At 40.0% G+C, this 21,630-nt stretch overlaps 1 protein-coding gene and 1 long non-coding RNA gene across 17 annotated transcripts in view; one reads left to right on the top strand and one right to left on the bottom strand.

The window, feature by feature from the left end:
* The window catches only part of KDM4C (lysine demethylase 4C), a 428,186-nt gene that overhangs the window by 330,775 nt on the left and 75,781 nt on the right, over window positions 1-21,630 (top strand). The window lies entirely within an intron of this gene.
* On the bottom strand, window positions 4,671-18,809 carry LOC123593226. The gene is made up of 3 exons (XR_006710199.1): window positions 18,600-18,809; window positions 18,341-18,462; window positions 4,671-5,042 (listed from the first exon to the last, which is right to left on the bottom strand). It is a non-coding gene; the product is annotated as an uncharacterized LOC123593226 (long non-coding RNA).

Below are 21,630 nucleotides of genomic sequence, written 5' to 3' on the forward strand. Positions count from 1 at the left end.
TAAAATCAGAGGGAAATAGTAAAGTATAAAATTGGAGAAAATGTTATTTAAACACTTTGGTCTTTTGTATGACTTATTGTCTAATGACCCCAATAGGAGGGGTATGTGACAAACTATAGTTGAGAGAATGTCTATGGGTTTCCTCCTTCTTATCCCATCACTTATCATTCCATAACTGGAAGCCATATCTCCCACTCCCCTTCACCCATTTTGCACCCCCCTCAGCAAAACATCAGTTCGTCTGTGACTCTGAGTCATCTTTTTTTCCCCCCTTTCAATTATGGACACATTTTTTTTTTCTTAACAATGTTCACAATTCCATATTCATCTTCTTATTAATGGTTCCTTTCAACATAGAAGTTTCCTTTCTGATATCTTTGGTAGTAATTTTCACGGAATTCTTGTTTTACTTGTTAGCTAAGACCAAGATCAGTATTTTTTAATGAATTTCATTATTGTCTGTCGTTTAAAAAGTATGTAGCTTAATTAAATTGAATATAAATTGCTTTGAGCCTTTTCTAGAGGTCCCATATCCCCCCAAATAACTTGAATTCAAAATGTACTGAAATATCTATCTTTGCTTTCTATGTTTTAAATATCCTGAAATTAGTCTGTTCTTATTTGTCAGGAGACCCCAGACCACCCCCAAGTTCAGTGATTCACTGGCAGGGTTCACAGGACCCTGCACACAGCTGTGCTCACAGCTGTGATTACAGTGCAGGGGCAGAGAGCACAGTTAGCCGAGCAAAAAGGTACTGGGGATAAAGGCTGGAGGAAACCAGGGGCAAGCTTCCAGAGTCCTCTCCCAGCTGAGTCGCATAGCACTCCTTGATTCCCCCTGGAATGAGTTGTGACAACACGTGCAACATGTTGCCAACCAGACAACCTTGTGAGAGAATCAGTGCCCACAGTTTTTACTGGGTACCCTCTGCCTAGCATGTACCAAAATTCCAGACTCCTGGAAGAGAAGCAAGCACTCACCATATTGTTGGGAGTGTATAGTTTCGGCACAGTGAGTCATTCTTAGGGAATTGGCAGAACTCTCCTGAAATTGAGGTTGCCAGACAACTGCCAGGGGCCAACCTTGTAAGCAGGATTTTCAGTGAATACCAATCCCAGGCCTGCTGTGTTAGCTCCTATCTACACACCATGCAATAAAAGCTAAAAATACCTATTCACACCAAAGGCAAAAATGAGTTTGCTAAAGTAAGGAATGGCCCTACTATGTGCATTAACCTCTGTGAGAGTGACTTTGGACATCTCTTTGGCTAATTTTCCACCTCTGTAAAATGCACTGGTACTTTGCACTTTAGAATTCTGTGATCCTGAATGTGTTCTAATACTTTGTATGTCAGTGATTCAAACTGGGGTCCAGGTGCATAGAGTTATGCAAAGACTGTCTTAGAGATCCAATGCAGTGATAGATCCGAGAGAATTAATTACCAGACCCTCAACTTTTGTATGTACTCTTTTCTCATATTGATCTGTATGAGAATGAATGTTGGAAGGGGCTGCTGGTTCTCTTTTCCCACTACCCATTTTGCTTTATAGAATAATTGCATAGGTAAACAAAGAGATCCTGAATGCAAGTCTTTTGTGTGTGTGTGATTTTTTTAATGTTTATTTATTTTTGAGAGAGACAGAGAGACAGAATGCAAGCAGGGGAGGGGCAGAGACAGAGGGAGACACAGAATCTAAAGTAGGCTCCAGGCTCTGAGCTGTCAGCACAGAACCTGATGTGGAGCTCGAACCCACGAACTGTGAGATCATGACCTGAGCCAAAGTCAGACGCTTAACCGACTGAGCCACCCAGGTGCCCCCTGAATGCAAGTCTTAAGGCAGCAAAACAAAGATAGATTAGGTAATAAGTACTAAAGAGAATAGCACATTGTTTCATGTAGGCCATAAGTTTATTGCAAAAGCTGTGACCTTATCTACTAGCTACCCATTAATATCCACAGTCTTCTCTTCTTTGGTCCACAGCTGGTCCACGTCATCCAGCCTTCCTTGCAGCTAGAAGCTCAGCCAGAGATAAGGGAGTGGAAATGATGGGTACTACTCCCAAGTCTGGCTTCTAAATCTCCCCACATGCTGCTCTCCTTACTGTCCAGATTGACACCCAGAACCCAAATGTTGAGATGGCGGCACTTTTGTCCCTGAATGACTGGAGGAGTGCTGCTCCAGCCCAGTACTGTTACATGAGCCAGAAATGAATTCCTATTATGTGTAAGCCATTATATACTTGAGGCCTATATTTTACCCTAATACACTTTTTTTTTTAACATTTATTTATTTTTGAGACAGAGAGAGACAGAGCATGAATGGGGGAGGGTCAGAGAGAGGGAGACATAGAATCTGAAACAGGCTCCAGGCTCTGAGCTGTCAGCACAGAGCCCGACGCGGGGCTCGAACCCACGGACCGTGAGATCATGACCTGAGCCGAAGTCGGCTGCTTAACCGACTGAGCCACCCAGGTGCCCCTACCCTAATACACTTTTGATTAACTCTTCGAAATAGAATTCAGAAATGAGATGCTTGATAAGGGAATATGTATTAATATATGTATTTTGTTTTAAAAATGAATTCAGACTTATTCTGATAGAAACCAAATCAGTTTTGGCAGATTGGTTTGGTAATGAGGATTGCCTTTGTCTGTTGTGTTACACACACACACACACACACACACACACACACACACACACGTATATCAGATACTTCACATAAATTGGGTTTAATCTGTAGTCTCGAAAGTTTGACAAAAATATATTGAAAGCACACATATGATTATAACTTAGAATTCTATACTAGAAAATAATATCCTTTAATATTTTTAATCCTAAAATAAAAAAAAATAAAATTTATAAGGGTTAACTTTAACATATGCAAGGAAAGAAAATAGTTTCCAAAAGTCTTTGGGGAATTGTAAGAAAAAACATTTGAAGACGACTACTGTATAAAGAGGACTGTTAGCAAATAGTTTAAATGAGTCTATGTTGGCCTGATTAATAAATAGGCAGTTAGTTTTTCACTTGTGTAAATGAGTTAAATGTCCAGGGCAAACCTAAAGCAAACGATGGAGACTAATGCTATAGCTTGAACAACTTCTGCTGTTGTAAGTCTTCCAAATTACCCTCTTAAAATATTTGTAGATCTCATCAGGCAGGTGAATGAAAAGGTTGAGTAAGAACCTTCTTACTTCTTCCTGTAAGAAAAGTGTATGCGTAGTGGGATTACTTCACTTAGTGCTGCCAGTAAACCTGAATTTTTATTGTTCTTCTCCTTTCCTGAATCTCTTTTATGTGCCGAAGAGACACATCGATACGGATGGACCTCAGGATCTGGGCCAAATGTTTGTAGGGAAGAAATTGAAGAATAACTCAGTGACTAAAGTGCTAAGGGAAGGACTTAGTCTAACAGAATGCAATTTCCTAAATTTATGGTTTGGCAAGCCTGACGCCCGTAGGGTTTTAAATAACTGAAGAGAAACATTCCTACCCATGCCCCACACAATACGCCAAATTCACTGCAAACAAGGAGCAACAGAGGGAAACCTGAGCATGTGTCCTGCACGCAGATACGTAAAAGATCAGAGGAGATCATCCGCTTTCATAGGTGTTACTAACCCAGCGACTGACAGTGCCTCCAGGAGTACAACCCTGGCATTCATCCACTTCGAAGATGTTGGCAACCATAAATGCCAGAATCACACCTGACATTTCCGTTGAAAAACATTGAACACACCCATGGGCCCAGAGCCTGGAGGAGTAATGGGGAAATCTGGGAAGTAGAATATCTGCTTTGCATAAGGAAATATGAAGACAGACCTCTTCATGTTGATGGAAGAAATCCTTTGGGTTTCTGGTGTCTGAAAAATAAGTGTCTAAAGCTCTGGAGATGAGTTCAGAGGGGCAGTCAGTAGAAGGTAGACCAAGGGGCTCATAAGCAATGGCACGTGTTACTTCACAAACTCAAGGGACAGGATGAATATTCTAAATTTCTTGCACTCCTTTAGAGATTGGATGGTGCAGGAACTAAAGAGCTAATTACTGGCCAAAGGACTTTTTAGGAAGGTATTTGGGTAGATTACATTTAGACATGAAGTGCCATTCTCTTGGCTTGGCCTGTCTTCCTGTGAATGGCATCATGGTGGCTCTGAGAATGAAATCATCAAAGAAATATTCCAGAAACTTCTTTCTCTGGGGATTCTGTTCTTCCTGCAGGACAGAGACTGTAATCCATTCGTCTTTGCATCACTAGAGCTGCAGGTGGGGCCTGAGCCCATACCCAGAAAAGGCTTAAATGTTGAATGAGTGGGGGTGCCTGGGTGGCTCAGTTGGTTAAGTGTCAATCTTCAGCTCAGGTCATGATCTCACAGTTCGTGGGTTTGAGCCCTGCGTCGGGCTCTGTGCTGACAACTTGGAGCCTGGAGCCTGCTTCGGATAGTCTGTCTCTGTCTCTGTCTCTCTCTCTTTCTCAAAAATAAAATAAATAAATAAATAAAAAATAAATGATGAATGAGTGGACAAGTTACAAGATTTCCCTCCGACCTTGGCTGCTAGAATGGCACAGAAGGACTCAAACCAATACTCCATTAGGAATAGTGTGTGCCCACCTGTGTTTCATATCAGGATTCCTAGCAGGTGAGATTTAGGAGGAATTAGGAGACCCAGTCAGGCATTGTCACTTATATTGTGATCAAGGTAAGACACGAGGGACAAAGGCATCCCATTTAGAGTGACTCCACAAACGTTCATTGGATCTTCCAGAGCCTTGTAGTTTGGGTCTTCTCTGAGGTTGATGGTGAAAGGGATAGTCCTTCACATGTAACCATTTGCAGAAGCAGAGCTTTGATTGTGTCCTGCCTGTGAGTCCCAGCATGCTGCCAGAGGGCTGCAGGCAGTCCTTTTCCTGTGAGAGTCTGCTTTGCTTTTGCAGCCAGCTTTGTCTGCTGACTTGACACTTCATCTTGAGACTGCTGGGTTGTCATGCTCCACTCCAGATCTCACACTGCTTCAGAGCCACTTCCTTGAGGGCAGAATGATCTATAGAGAATAAAAAATGAAACGGGCAATTTTGTCAAGCATTTGCAGTAGCAAAACAGAGAGCTGACAATAGGGGCTTATGTCTGTTGTTCAACAGAATCAATGATCAAGTTGTATGCAATAAAAGGAAATTGTCAGATTTAGGAGAAGTGATAAAATATAGCACCAAACATTACAGGCATTTTCCTTATTTAATATTTATGTTCCTTGCCATTGTTAGGGTTCAGTCTCAAGCAGAAATGAGACCTGCAGTTCCCTATTGTCTATTTTCATGAAGAAGTGAGCACAGTATTTAATTATTTATCAAATAAGTAGAGTTCTGTCAGTTCACCAGTGTGCAAGTACTCAACAGTTCAAGAACATTACCCCCTCCTCCCCGCCATTCTGAGCCATGTTTTGTGCATATGTTCATACGTTTGTATATATATAAAGCACACACATGCATATAAAAATATATATATTTAGTATGTGTGAATAGATGCCTTTGTGTATGTCAGGGGAAAGGAATTGGTGATGTTTACTCCAGCTATGTCTTAACTTTAGCTCGAAGTCATTAGAAATTATAGGTTAACATTTCTGTGCAAGGGGTTGAACACCAGGAGGGGTCTTTTTGTCCTGGTTCTGCTGCTGGCTATGAATCTTAATGCAAGGAACTTAATCACTAGGCATCTAATATTATTTGCTACCTGTAAAATGAAATAATCATATCTAACATCCAAAGACATAACGAATCATGAATTATCACGTGTAAAGAGCCCCGGGCAAATAGAAGTTAAGTTCCATATGAGACAAAGTGGTATCATTTAAACAGTAAAATTGTTAGATTATATTCCTTCTTTATCGTCCCTTCTCTCAAAGGAAAGATAGGCGAGGTCTCTCCACTGTACCTCTATGAGAATTTTGGTCCAGGTCATTAAGGGGTTTTTCGGTTGGGATAAGGTTGAATGAGTAAAAGCACTATGTAGAGACAGGACTAAAAAGCCTTAGAGATTTATAGAAAGGATTCAACTGGTAGTCTATGGTATAGCTGTGGCAAAGAGTTACTCAGATCATCGCCTTTAGGTCCTTGTAATCAAGTGCGTAGAGAAGACAGGCTGTAAGTAACCATGAGCATTTTAGTGAAAATAATCTTAATGGAGTTAGTTGGTTGCTTCTAATGCACTGGGGAACTTAAGGAAAGAAAATAATGAGCATGGGAGCTCTTAATTTAATGTCCGTGGTAATGACGTGAGTGCTACTAAACTGAAGCTTTAGGTGCCCCTGCATGGTGCCACCATCTGTGAGAATGGCTTGGTTCTGATGGGGGATGTGCCCTCAGCCTTGATCCCAGATTAAAGAAGGCCCAGAACAGAGTCATAGCCAGCATTTGACATGAACAAGAAATAAACATTTTGTGTTGTTAGCCACTGAGGTTTTAGAGATTGTTTCTACTAGAGCATGAAAGATAATATAAAGTCTGTTCAATCATATGCTTTTGGAAAATGCTGCCATAGTGCCCAGTGGGCTTGTCCTATAGTAATTGTTCTAAGTGTTGGGGGCTCCTGGGTGCCTCAGTAGGTTAAGCGTCTGACTCTTGGTTTCAACTCAGGTCATGATCTCATGGTTTGTGAGTTCGAGCCCCACATCAGGCTCTGTGCTGGCCATATGGAGCCTGCTTGGGATTTCTGTCTCCCTCTCTCTTTGCCTTTCCCCAACTTGTGCTGTCTCTGTCTCTTTCAAAATAAATAAATAAGCTTAAATAATGATAATAATTGTTCCAAGCATTGATTATGTCCTAATGCAGGTCTCTTTGATCATTCATAAAGCTGCTACCATAAACGAGACCCAGTGCACATTGCATGTATTGTTTATTTATTTATTTATTTATTTATTTATTTATTTATTTAAGACTAGTTTTATTTTGCAAACTAATTATTCTTTTTTTATGAATATAAGTTATTGTCAAATTGGCTTACATACCACACCCAGTGCTCATCCCAACAAGTGCCCTCCTTAATGCTCATCACCCATTTTCCCCTCTCCCCCACCCTGCCATCCACCCTCAGTTTGTTCTCTGTATTTAAGAGTCTCTTGTGGTTTGCCCCCCTCCCTCTCTGTAACTATTTTTTTCCCCATTCCTTTCCTTCATGGCATTCTGTTAAGTTTCTCAAGATCCACATATCAGTGAAAACATATGATAATCTGTCCTTCTCTGACTTATTTCACTCAGCATAATACCTTATAGTTCCATCCATGTTGCTGCAAATGGCATGATTTCATTCTTTCTCATTGCTAAGTAGTATTCCATTGTATATATAAACCACATCTTCTTTATCCACTCATCAGTTGATGGACATTTAGGCTCTCTCCATAATTTGGCTATTGTAGAAAGTGCTGCTATAAACATTGGGGTACACATGCCGTTTTGCATCAGCATTCCTGTATCCTTTGGATAAATTCCTAGTAGTACTATTGCTGGGTCATAGGGTAGTTCTATTTTTAATTTTTTGAGGAACATTCACACCACACTGTTTTCCAAAGTGGCTGCACCAGTTTGCATTCCCACCAACAGTGCAAGAGGGTTCCCGTTTCTCCACATCCTCACCAGCATCTATAGTCTCCTAATTTGTTCATTTTAGCCACTCTGACTGGCATGAGGTGGTATCTCAGTGTGGCCTTGATTTGTATTTCCCAGATGATGAGTGACATTGAGCGTCGTTTCATGTGTCTGTTGGCCATCTGGATGTCTTCTTTGGAAAAGTGTCCATTCGTGTCTTCCGCCCATTTCTTTATTGGATTATTTGTTTTTCAGGTGTGGAGTTTGGAGGTGGAGGTGTGTTCAGGTTTGGAGTTCTTTATAGATTTTGGATACTAGCCCTTTATCCGATATGTCATTTGCAAATATCTTTTCCCATTCCGTTGGTTGCCTTTTAGTTTTGCTGATTGTTTCCTTTGCAGTGCAGAAGTTTTTTTTTGCTTTTTTTTTTTTTTATCTTGATGAGGTCCCAATAGTTCATTTTTCCTTGTAATTACCTTGACTTTGGAGATGTGTCGAGTAAGAAATTGCTGTGGCTGAGGTCAAAGAGGTTGCTACCTGCTTTCTCATGTAGAGTTTTGATGGTTTCCTGTCTCCCATTCAGGTCTTCCATACATTTTGAGTTTATTTTTGTGTAGGGTGTAAGAAAATGGTCTAGTTTCATTCTTCTGCATGTTGCTGTCCAGTTCTCCTGGACACCATTTGCTAAAGAGACTTGTCTTTTTTCCATTGGATGCTCTTTCCTCCTTTGTCAAAGATTAGTTGGCCATACATTTGTGGGTCTAGTTCTGGGGTTTCTATTCTATTCCATTGATCTATGTGTCTGTTTTTGTGCCAATACCATACTGTCTTGATGATTACAGCTTTGTAGTAGAGACTAACATCTGGGATTGTGATGCCTCCCACTTTGGTTTTCTTCTTCAATATTACTTTGCCTATTCAGGGTCTTTTGTGGTTCCATATAAATTTTAGGGTTGTTTGTTCTAGGTTTGGGAAGAATGCTGGTGCAATTTTGATTGGGATTGCTTTGACTGTGTAGATTACTTTGGGTAATATTGACCTTTTAACAATATTTATTCTTCCAGTTCATGAGCATGGAATGTTTTTCCATTTATTTGTGTCTTCTTAAATTTCCTTCATAAACTTTCTATAGTTTTCAGCATATAGATCTTTTACATCTTTGGTTAGGTTTATTCCTAGGTATTTTATGCTTCTTGGTGCAATTGTAAATGGGATCAGTTTCTTTATATCTCTTTCTGTTGCTTCATTATTGGTGTATAAAAATGCAACCAATTTCTGTGCATTGATTTTGTACCCTGTGACTTTGCTGAATTCATGTATCAGTTCTAGCAGTCTTTTGGTAGAGTCTTTTGGGTTTTCCATGTAGAGTATCACACTGTATGTATTTTAAATAACTCTTCCACTTACAAGCTGTGTGATCTTGGTGAAGTTTCTGAACTGCTCTGTGCCTCAGTTTCTTCTTCTGTAAAGTGGAAATATTTGTGTTACCTATTTCATGGAGTTTAGAGGATTAAGTGAATAGTTTGTATAACATCCTCAAAGCAATGTCTGACATGTAGTAAATATTTATTAAATTTGTCTGTAAATATGTTCCAGGTCCTGAGAAGTTACTTATAAGGGGTTACACATAAAGCCTTATAAACATGAACAAGGACATATTAGTTCCAATGTTCTTGAGTTCTTGGAGCTCATAGGTCTAAGTAGAGAGATATGTTAAAAAATGATTATGGGGGCGCCTGGGTGGCGCAGTCGTTAAGCGTCCGACTTCAGCCAGGTCACGATCTCGCGGTCCGTGAGTTCGAGCCCCGCGTCGGGCTCTGGGCTGATGGCTCAGAGCCTGGAGCCTGTTTCCGATTCTGTGTCTCCCTCTCTCTCTGCCCCTCCCCCGTTCATGCTCTGTCTCTCTCTGTCCCAAAAATAAATAAACGTTGAAAAAAAAAATGATTATGAAGAGGTGTGGTGCTGCAAGAATATCTATCACGCAGACTAAGTTAATTTGTGGGGTGAAGAATGGATGCTCTTGAAGGAATGACATTTCAGAGCTTAAAGGTGGGTAGGTATAGCGAAGATGAAGGTAGTGATGGCAGGGGAAGAGGGGAGGGAGTTATGTAGGTAAAGGGAGTGGTACATTCAAGGACCCTGAAAAGGGTAGCAGCTAGGCACATCAGGGAACTGAAAGAAGCCAGTGGGATAGGAGCCAAGTAGAATGATGCAGGAGCCCTGGAGCAGTGTGGCAGAGGAGAGCAGCATGGCCTACACAGGCATCCTGGCCATGGTTGTGTGACCATGGGCAAATGCTCATCCTCTTCAGGCCTTAGTTTCTTCATTTCTAAGGTAAATTATCCTTTCAGTTCCAAAATTAATATTTTAGGATCTGTCTTCCCTTTTTCTTTCCTAGTTTCAAAGAGCCAATGAGTTGTTTCTAACAAACTCTAATTGTTTAGAGAGAACTAAGGAACAAATGAAAGGAAGGGAGAAATAGATTCTTTCTAGTCTGATGCTTAACCTGACTTTTATGCTGTAAGATATGGAGTCATGGTGGCTGACCCTTGGGCAGCTCTGGGTCCTTGGATGACATTTAATCTTGCTTGAGGATGGCATCATGTTGAAAGCTCCTGCTAGATGCAGAAAGGCAGGCGTTAGGGTGATGGTCCCACGCCCCTCCTCTGCTCACAGGAGTGTGGACTTTTAAAAACTTTTTTTCTGTTGTTGTGTTTTTCTTCTCAGACTATATGGTGAGATAATTTTAGCATTTATAGAAAACGTTGCTCCCCACTGAGTTTCTACATTAACCCCTCCTGAGGTGAATGGAGCATGCAGCGGAAGAACTTCGTATTTTCCTTTTTCTTTCTTTTATTATTTTTCATTAAAAAATATTCATCTCTAGTATATTTGAATACCATATCAAGCAGGAAAGTTTTAAAAATTGGTAGATATTTCTATGTTTTGAAACTCTACCAGCCCTAATTGTGGATTTCAGAGTTAGGCCACACAGGATTTTGGTCTTGGGTCCTCTTATGTACAGTGATTCGTGCAACAGCAGTATCAGAACAGAATTACTCTGCTGAGTAAATATGCCTTCTGCCACAGAGGGAAATAATTATCCACATTTTGTGCTGTGTTTCCCAATGGATTCTTTATAGAAGAGTGAGGCTGGGGGAGATCGTGGAACCAGGAGAGTCCACTTTGGGATAGGCTGCTCTAAGAGGGATACTCATACCCTTCCTTCAGTTCTAGTGCCCCCGCCCCATCTGCCACACTGTCCTTGGGAAGTAAGCACTGTACTGGACACCACCCTGTTCAGTCCTTTCTTCTGTCTGAGCTGCTATCAGTGTGCTCTCTGCCTTGGGTAACTGTAGGTACCACCAGAAGACCCCTGCAATCATGGGCTGCAGGATCATCTTGCAAGAACCTTCAAACTGGTATACACCCCCTGAGTACCCTCATAAGGACAGGCCCATGGGTAATTCATACTTTTCCCTAAAGTTTGTCTGCCTGAGAGCAGGCCTGAAGTCTATAGGGTCTTCTGGCCTCCTGCCCTTCAGTCAGTCTCCCACTTGACTCTCCCTCATTTCTAATCTTATGGTGGGACACGGCTCCTGCCCCAAGTTGAAAGACCTCTGGCATGCTAAACAGAGGTAGGGTGCAAAATACTGGTCTTAATAAAGTTGCAAACTGAAAGTAATGACAGGGTAACATGTATTTATTTGCCACTCACATAGCTCCTTTACTTTTGACAAAACTGAAGGAGCTCCCAAAGGATATCAGCCACTAGATAGTGCTGGATGGGGGCTGGTATGCATTTGGGCATCTGACTTGGAAGGAGTTCAAAAGAATTGAGGGATATTGCTGCAATACAACTCTTATATTTCTACCCACTTACTGATGTGAGTGCTTTTTTTTTAAAAAGAAAAATACAATTTAAGTGACACTTGAAACTTGTCTCACTCCATCAGTGTGCAAAATAAACCCATATTTATATAAGCTAATTTAAAAGAATCTTCATTTGTTTATCTGGTTAATAGATACATTTCTCCCGGGGCTCCTGGGTGACTCAGTCATTTAAGCATCCTACTTTAGCTCAGGTCGTGATCTCACAGTTTGTGAGTTCGAGCCCTGTGTCGGGCTCTGTGCTGACAGCCTGCTTCCAGTTCTGTGTCTCCCTGCCTCTCTGCCCCTCTACTGTTCACGCTCTGTCTCTCTCTGTCTCAAAAATAAATAAATGTTTAAAAAAAATTTAAAAAAAAATTTAGAGCCTTGTCATAGGAAAATTAAAAACTGAAACTTCAATTAATATGCATGTTTTTGTTATGCAGAGGATTATGATAGTGGTCAATAAAAGGGCTTTGAGCATAAAAGTATCTTCAGATAAAATTCTGCGGAGGAAGTAGAATATAGATAATATAAGTTTAAAGAGAAGAAGGAATGCTATAACATCTGTGAAAGAAGCGCCTGTTCTTTCATGATTTTTAAATGGATGGGAGGGGTAGAGATGTGTTTTTTTTTTTTCTAAACATCAATATTTAATACAGAAGAATTATAACTTAAAAAAATTTAATGTTTATTTATTAAAAATTTTTTTTAATCTTTTATTTATTTTTGAGAGGCAGAGAGAGATAGAGCATGAATGGGGGAGGGGTAGAGAGAGTGGGAGACACAGAATCTGAAGCAGGCTCCAGGCTCCGAGCTGTCAGCACAGAGCCTGACATGGGGCTCGAACTCACGAAACATGAGATCATGACCTGAGATGAAGTCGGACCCTTAACTGACTGAGCCACCCAAGTGCCCACACTGCTTATTTATTTTTGAGAGAGACAGAGACAGAGTGCGAGTGGGTTAGGGGCAGAGAGAGAGGGAGACAGAATCCGAAGCATGCTTCAGGCTCTGAGATGCCAGCACAGAGCCTGGCGTGGGGCTTGAACTCACGAACTGAGAGATCATTACCTGAGCCAGAGTCAGATGCTTAACCGACTGAGCCACCCAGGTGCCCCAGAAGAATTATAACTTTTATAATTACTTAAAGTTATGAGAAATTTTATATGTCTACTTAAAACTGTGCAAAGGAGCATATAGATTTTCAAAATTCTATCTGTTTTTGGTTTGTGAAGGAGGCTGGTTTGGGATGCTACGGTGGTTTCCAGCTCTGGCTTGGGAGTGTATGAACAATACAGATATCTGAGCCCCTGTTCAGACTATGAATCAGAAATTCTAATTGGGGGCTGGGGTGGGACCTTATGTTTCACACAAGTCCCTGATTCTCAGTGGATCTCAGTACTAGTGTTTGGCTCCCTCGTGTACACTTGCTTGCTTTCCTCCTGGGAGGGACTCCTGAAGCAGGAGGTGACAGACACTCAGGTGGGAAGAAACCAAGAAGCCAGAAGTTCCTGGGGTGTCCACCATGGAATGGGGAGCTGGAACAAAGGCCATTTTGTCCATTCACTTTAGGGGAGGTTCACTATCCATAAATGATCGCTGCATAGCTCATCCTAAGTGGCATTTTTGAGCTCCCCTTTGAGAACTTTCAGTTCCTTATTGCAATGTTTTAGCCTTATTAGGATTAATATTGACCCAAGATCTACCCAGGATCAGTCAAAAACCGTTGATTTAGAAACTATTTGAGTTTCAAAATCTGAGTCCATCGAATAATGAAAAATAGTCAGTGATTCCTAGCCATCCTCCTAGATCTTTTGATCATAAAAAATTCCCTCAAGATATGAAATGTGGCTATTATTAGGCAGTATGAAATAGTCTGAAGGGTTTGACTTAATGGACTAAATTTGCTACACATTGCCATGGGTGCATTGTCTTTCTCTATTTTTTCTTTTATGTGAGAAATTTGTTGCCGTTTCCTGTGTCTTGACAAGATAAATGAACTAATTTAAAATATTTTCCACACCTCATCTGTCCACTCCACAAGCTGTCGATGGGCTCGGATTGGGTGCCTGCATGCCAGCCGCCCTCAGCCGGAAGTATTGTTACTATGAAGAAAGAATGTCGTTTCCATAGCAGCTTGGACCTCCTTTGCAAGTGTGCTTTCACATTCTTGCAGGATTGGGTGAGAAAGTCGATATTTGGTCGAGCTTTCTAAAGCACATTTGCTTGACTTAAATGAAGTTATTACATTTCTTTTTGTTTGTTTGTTTTTAATTGAAGAGGTGGGAGAAAATTTTCAAGAACCAGTGAAGGGTAAAAGTTGAATGAGTTAAAAACCAAAACAGAAAGGAAGAAGAAAAATATTGGAGTTATTAAAATCTAGAATTATAAAAATTACAATTGGAAAAAGTTACTATTTGTCTTCAAAATAACGTTTCTAATTTTACATATATTACAGGTTGGGTAATTTAAAAAATATCATGGAATTTCCACATGTATATTATTTTTTTACAGTCACTCGAATTCACCATAGATTCCTTCATTGCACATTTCAAGGAAAGATTATGTTCAGAACATTGCAGTGGCACACAGCTGTCAGGCATTCTCATCCTCTTTTGCATCAGCATTGAGTTCTTCACTGTATTTACTTGTATTTGTAGAGGAGGCAGAGCAAAGAAGTGATAAGTTGGAGACCATTTTTACTGTTTCTGAGATAGTACAGACGGATTCCTTTTGGATTTTCTGAACTTTTTTTCTACTTAATAATACATTTTAATGGGTCTTTGGGGGAAGTCACAACTTTACTACACTGCTTATCACACCGGCTGCTCACATGACAATACTCTTGTGAGGTATAATATTGAAATCATCTCTGGCTAAAAGTGGATTTTGGCTTTTAGCCTAACACTGAGCAAATAACCTTTCCAGTCTAAGTTAAATGTTCCCATAAGCTCCTTAAAACCAAATTTTCCTTGTTAAAAAAAAAGTTACTGAATATAATTCCCAAAGGGTAGGGTATGGAAGCTATTTAAATTAGACTTAAAAAAAATCCTTCCTGTATTTTGCTGGCTTGGCCTTTCTTTTGCTAATATTTGGTTGGTACTTCTTTGCTAGGTTTGATGTGAGAGGTCAGAATTCTCCCCAGGAAGGTTGATGGTCCATCAGATGGGTTCACTTCCTTAGTTTGAACCGTGGCTTAAAGCAGGATGCTGAAGTCTGCCACCAAGTGATGGTGCCTTCCCTGGGAGTCGTTGCAGAATCTGTCTCAAGCCTCATCTTGTACTTGACTGTGACCCTGTTACTGCCCAGAGCTCTAAATCTCCAGCTCCCTCATAACAGAAGGCCAGGCTTTCTGTGGTTTCCCCAGTAGGTCAGCTTTAAGGTAGATGAAAATTTGATAAATGCACTTATAACCTCTTTGGAGCTTTCTGTGGGAACTTTGACAAGTACATTCTTTCTCCTAAATATTTTAACACACAGCCTTTAAAATGACATTTACCTCTTCTAGGACCATTTCTGACAGTGGCATGTGGTAGTTTTATTTTTATTTTATTTGAAAACATCATTTGGGGTTTTATAGAAAAAGAATAAAATATTTATCTCCACAGCTTGTTATCAGCAGGGAGGATAGGCATTCTTGGATGGATGGAAGGTTTATTGGTGGAAAGAGTTAAGAAGCTATTTTGTGATAAAGGATTTCTTTGCATTTTTTCCTGTAGTCAAGTAAATTGCTTGTGGGTTCTTGCTAAAAAAAAAAATAATAATAATCCCTCTGGTGCTGCTTTTAATTTGATCAGGCTTAAAATGTTTTCAGAAGGGTTAAGCTTCCTTTGCATTAGTGTCTGGTGTGATCAAATAAAGGGATGGCTTTGGAATGGACTAGATTTTTTTTATGATGCTGTTTAACGTTTATACAGAAGGTGCAGTATAGTGGACCATTCAAAACAACAGCACCATTTTTACATGACTTTGGGGTGTGTGGTGTATCCCCTTTCCACCGATAGATTTGACTCATGTAAGAATTTGTTTCCTGTGATGTATATCTAATGTAACTCCAATGTCATTTAGAGGTAGTAGGCATAGCAACCCACTGACATGATTCCTCATGTATGGCTACTGATAGCTAAACTTTACCTGCAGGGGGAAGAATTAATTGTATATCCTGTTCTTCTTCATTAGGTAAAAGTTCGCAAGATAATATATAATCCCGGTAGGGCACAGAACCATTTTATGAACAGGTGAGCCAAGTTGTGAAAAGACCATTGAAAAGCCTAAAACTTGGTGGAAAAACCAAAAGCCTCCACTGCTTGGGGGCTCTGTTTTTAATCTGATTCTCTGCTGAGTTCATGAATATTTCAAGTGGACCTGAACAGGTGACTCTTTGTTCCCTGGGAAGAAGATGGTTTTCAGTGGAAACTTACAGTCTGTCATTTTCATGGGAGTGGCTTTAACCTAATACAGAGTGGAGGTCTGAATCCACCTGAGAGAAATAGGAAAATACTGTGTGACATTTTGCCAAACTTTACACAAGTCTAGTAGTAGAATAGAATATTTTTTCCACCCTAATAATGTAGATGTTGTTTTGTTTTGTGTAACTGAGAAACTTGAAATCGTTGATAGAGTTTTTCCCTTTTAGAAGAAAGTAGAAATAGATGCTGTCTGTACTGTAACACAAGTCTGTGAGCCCAAATATCTAGCTTCTTATATTTTGATGAGTGATAGATGCACATAGGTAGATACATGCTTTTAGTGACCCTGCTTTAAAAATTAGTTTACTAAACGTGGCTATAGCAGAAAAAAATGTAAATACTTCAGTGTTCTGGATGCAGACCCTGAATCTGGTAAGGAGATTTCTCCCCACTCCTGGTTCATAAAAATGAATCTGAAAAACGTACACTGGTGATAAAGAGTTAAACTGTAGTCATCACACTTGCCATCAAAATGGGAAGATAGGATTGAAGAATGAACATACCGGCTCACAGCTGGGAAGATTTTGGCAGGAAAAAATCACATGACATTGAGTGAGGCCAGGTCCATCAAGGAGACTTGCTACAGATTAGTTTGAGAGAAGAGTTGTTGATGCTTGTCTTACCATTGGGCTCTGCACAGGTTCAGCAAATGCTGCTACACTCTTTGTGAAGATTTGTTTAAAAATCACACATTTTTGTCCCTTGGTGGTACACTCCCCTGATAAACAGTGCAACTTGATTTTCTGCCCATTTGTGTTGTATACCCAAGCACTGGTGCCTTTTGCTTTGGCACCCTGAAGAGAACTGACGTATTATCACATTCTATTTCTTTTTCCCCCCTCATCTTTTATTTATTTTTTTTTATTTATTTTTTTTTTAATTTTTTTCAACGTTTATTTATTTTTGGGACAGAGAGAGACAGAGTATGAACGGGGGAGGGGCAGAGAGAGAGGGAGACACAGAATCAGAAACAGGCTCCAGGCTCTGAGCCATCAGCCCAGAGCCTGACGCGGGGCTCGAACTCCCGGACCGCGAGATCGTGACCTGGCTGAAGTCGGACGCTTAACCGACTGCGCCACCCAGGCGCCCCCCCCCCCCCATCTTTTAAAGAAAATAGTAACAATGGCCGTGTTTGTAACCTTTTATGTTTAGAGGGCACTTCTGTACCCATTATCCCATTAATTCCTACAGTGATTCTGCCAAGTATAGCTGGAGAAACGGAGGCGCAGGCACAGGGGTGCTTGCCCAGGAGTGCTCCTCCTTAGTGGAAAAGCTGGAACTCATACTCTAGGCTCTACCAGTGCCTCTAGTCTGGCAGGTAGAGGTAAGTGGTGTGAATTAGTCTGAAAATTGCTGAAATACCAGTAAGCATTATGAGCCCCAACCCTTACTTTATTACAAAAAAAATCTCGAGGCCTTGATCTCTTCTATTCCCTCAGTTGCATTAATCTTACCAGGGCCAGTGAAGAGGATTCCAAAGAAAAAGGTTTTTTCGGGGCGCCTGGGTGGCGCAGTCGGTTAAGCGTCCGACTTCAGCCAGGTCACGATCTCGCGGTCCGTGAGTTCGAGCCCCGCGTCGGGCTCTGGGCTGATGGCTCAGAGCCTGGAGCCTGTTTCCGATTCTGTGTCTCCCTCTCTCTCTGCCCCTCCCCCATTCATGCTGTGTCTCTCTCTGTCCCCAAAATAAATAAACGTTGAAAAAAAAAAATTTTAAAAAAAGAAAAAGGTTTTTTCTTTTTAATTTACCATTTAAAAGTACTACTTTGGCCTTGAAGTTGTAGGACTAAAACATATGTGTACATACACTTAGACCAAAGCCGTTTATATTTTACTACCTTGAAGCTTGATGGACTCTTGTGGAATGGAGAGAGCAAAGGGGCTCTCTTTCTACACAAGCATACACATGACAGAAATAGAAGTGTGTGCATTCCAGGATAAACAGGATTGTCTTTATCTTTTAAAAAAGTAATGTGAATGATAGAAGACCACACTTCAGTTTTATGATTGCCAACGAGCCATAATATAAGCAGTAAATGTCTCTTAAAGTATGAACACGTTCTTTCACACATCTGCTTGGGTAATTCACTGTTCTGTTTGGAAGGATCTCACAGAAATGGAATTTTTAAATATTGAGAAATCCATTAAGAAATAGAGGGAGAATGAAAAGCTCATTATAAGAGCCATGCCAAGGATAATTAAGATGTGGTCTAGCATCCCAAAAATATTTACTTTTAATTGAAATGAACTTTTAAAAGAAGTTAATGTTCCCACCCTTTGGCTGAAGAGTTCATTGCTGGGTTGGTCTAACATCAGTTTGAAGTTGATCAGCCAATTTGTCACGAAAGAAAAATGTTGTATACAATGTAGATAAGGCATTATCATTTTCATGAAGAAAATCTGCAATTTTGGAATTGATTTACTCCTCTGTTGCAGCTGTACACCTTTTTGTGACCTGTTCATGGCTAGTTGCAAAGACAGGGAAACAGAGGGTAGTACATGGTGCCTTTGGTTCACTGTGGGAGTAAGTTGGCTACTTCTGATCCTGAAATGATAGGAGAGGAAAAAATAGGTCTAAAGATATCATGGTTTATGCCCTATCCTTTTTTTTTTTTATATTATTGTAAAAACAATAAAGCAACAACCTTAGAGGAGAAAAAGAAAACTCAGAATTCCACTGACCTAAACATGATGTTCTTCATTGAAATCTCTGTTCATTTGTGTGCATGGTTGTAATCACGGTGTCCATAGTGACTGTGGACATTTTTAATAGTTCTGTGTCAGGAGTTCTTAACTCTTCTGTTCCATGGACTCCTTTGGCAGTATTTTTAGTAAAGCCTATGGATCTCTTTTCAGAAAAATGTTTTTAAGTTTTTAAAATAAAATATACAGGATTACATAGGAGACAATTATATTTAAATGCACTTATTAAAATAGTTTTAAAATTAGCTTGTGATATGGTAACACATGCTTTACTACCAAAGCATTAAATAACAAGATGTGACAAAGCCATCATTACCTAATTTCTGAGTAATTGTGAGCATAAATATTTTGAAATTGTGGATCTGAAGGTGGAGGGGAGGGCAGGACAGGTGGGGAATTTCATGCCTGATGATCTCTATTACCTGGGTGAAGGAAGAGGCTCAGCGTTTCTAGAATGTGAGGAGTTGGGCTAGTGTTGGAGAGTGTTAAGGTTTTGGAACAGATGGGGCAGCATTGCTTAGTTCTTATTGTGTCTTAGGTACTGTACAAAACTTTTTATGTATGTTATTTCTTTTAACACTGAGAACACTCTCATGAGGGATAGTTGCTACTGTCATCCTTACTTGACTGAGGTGATAACTAAGCTTGGAGAAATTACCCACGAATAGATCATTCACTGTTCTTCAAAGGAAGTCTACCTAAATAATCCAGAAGTATTATCCCTGATTGGTAATGCAAATTCAGGGCCTCATTGGGGACAGCATTAGGATTCAGTCCTAAACCTTTGACGAGAGCCTGTTTTACTGCCTTTTGTCCACTTCTGAAACTGAGAAAGATAATTTGTCTTATCTAGAAGATAAATCCTCAAGCTCACTGTTGGGTGATTTTTCTCCTGAAGCTACTGTTGTAGAAACCTGAACAGGAAAAGCAGTAGGATGGAGGCCGCAGAAGATAGGATAGGCTCTGGATTGTTCACACCTTCAGTCAGCTCTTTGCAGGACCACAGTCATCTCTACTGGAGAGGTTCTTCCTCTGAAAAGTCCCATGGGACATATCTGCACCGCATTAACTTTATAGCTTTTCATCACTGCTTCCTCAGGGTTGTTTGGGCATACGTTGCCAGGGCATTATAATGTAAGCGTAAATTTTCTCGATGTGGTCTAAGGCTGGCATAATGGAAGGACAAGAGGCAAAGGGTTTGGGGCAGGCCACAGACCAAGTACTTCATAAGTGACAGTCTCTAATAAGGGTCAGATATATGCAGGAGTCTTGGGACAGCTCTGGTGCTCAAAGCAGGAGGCATGTCCCAGGACAGCAGCTTGTAGAGCCTTCAGCAAAAACTGATGAGGCTTCTGGATGTTTCCTTTTCCCAACCACCTGAATAAGTACCATTCACTGAGATAAACATATGCAGTAGGAGTGCATATAATTGTTCATTTAAACTGCTAAAAAACGCGTGTGGGAAGTTGGATATGAGAGAGGTACTTAGAACCTGACTCACACAACCTAGTTCCCTCATTGCAGACTGACGAATGGGAAATGTTTTTACTCTTCCAACCCAGATTTCACCAATGAATGCAATAAATTTACAGAAAACAGAGATTTAAGAAATTTCAATAAATCTACAGAAAACAGAGATTTAAGAAACTATACGCACCTCTCTTAAAAAAAAAAAACAAAAAACATTGAACAAAACAATACTGCAGTCTTTCATGAGATGCACTGTCTCAAAACAAATACTGCTACGGTCTCTGTCTTTGATTTATTTATTTTTTTGTCAAATATCTTTAGAACGTCAGGCTTAAGGCCAGAAATAAATAGAAAATGTTTTATAGTCCTTGATTTGATAATGCCAATAGCAAATCATATCTGATATTCATAATAAATAAAGTTTCTTTGGCCAGGGGCAGATGGTGGGGGCTGCCCTTGGAGCAGCGGAAAGCTTTGTAAGCCAGCCTTCCAAAGTTGTGTGAAACAGGAAAATTGTTTCTTTTTAAATTTAACATTGAGAATTAAATGATTAAAATATTATCATTTCCAACCTTAATTCAGAGAGATCTAAAGAAAATGAGTTTAGAAATCCTCCTAAGTTACAAGTAATTTACAAATCTGGGTTGTTTTTTATTAATTGGGTGGAGAGCACCCTCAGTAACTTTAGCAGGGCTTACTTGTACCAAAAAGAACAGAGGGTTTTAAAAAAAAAATTAAGTAAATAATTCAGTAATTTTGAGTTCAATTAAATGCTTTATTCAAGGGGAGTAAGAATTCCTGTTTGATCTCTTGTAAACAATAATTTCAAATAATGAAATTTCCTCTAGGAAACAGGTGCTCTTTAATATTAACATAAAAAGAAATAAAAATGCAAATACAAAAGTACTTAGAGAATGTTTATTTTGTGATTTAGGAGGCTTGCTTTTCCCTCCTATCGGCTGAAAGATGTTTAGTGACACTTAATAAGTACTCGGAATAAGATTTGTTCTAAAGCTCTCTGTATGCTGTAATTGTATGCCCCCTTTGCCCTTTAAATTTGAAATAAACTTGAAATGAAGGGTGGAATCCAAACAGGCTGTTAGAGAAGTAGAAATGATAAGTGATTGATTTTTCCCAACATAGATAACATTGCCTATTTTGTGATTCAGCAAATGCTGCTATATACTATCAGTGAAGTGCCTATTTCAACAAGAGATTGTGATGTTGCCTTTAATTTATTTGCAAATGCTGCTTTTATGTCTGGGTTTTTCTGTGCAGCCCAGGTAGTAAGTGCAGAGGGAAAGCTGTTTTATGTTTAGGGAGGATAGGAAAGAAGGGCAGGAAGCATTCAGAGGCTAACCTGTTTCCCCCAGGACCTTCTCTTCACTTATGTGTGTTCAGTCCCCTTTCCCCCACCCCTCCTGTGACTTGCCCTTGTGTTGTACCTGTGCAGAACTAGAGTCAAAACCACATCTCTCTGACTTCCCAGTCCGGGCTTCCAAATACTATGAAATTCTGTCTGTGTAGGGAAGGCAGAAGT

Source organism: Leopardus geoffroyi, chromosome D4 (assembly GCF_018350155.1).
Source record: "Leopardus geoffroyi isolate Oge1 chromosome D4, O.geoffroyi_Oge1_pat1.0, whole genome shotgun sequence".
Taxonomy (NCBI): Eukaryota; Metazoa; Chordata; class Mammalia; order Carnivora; family Felidae; genus Leopardus; species Leopardus geoffroyi.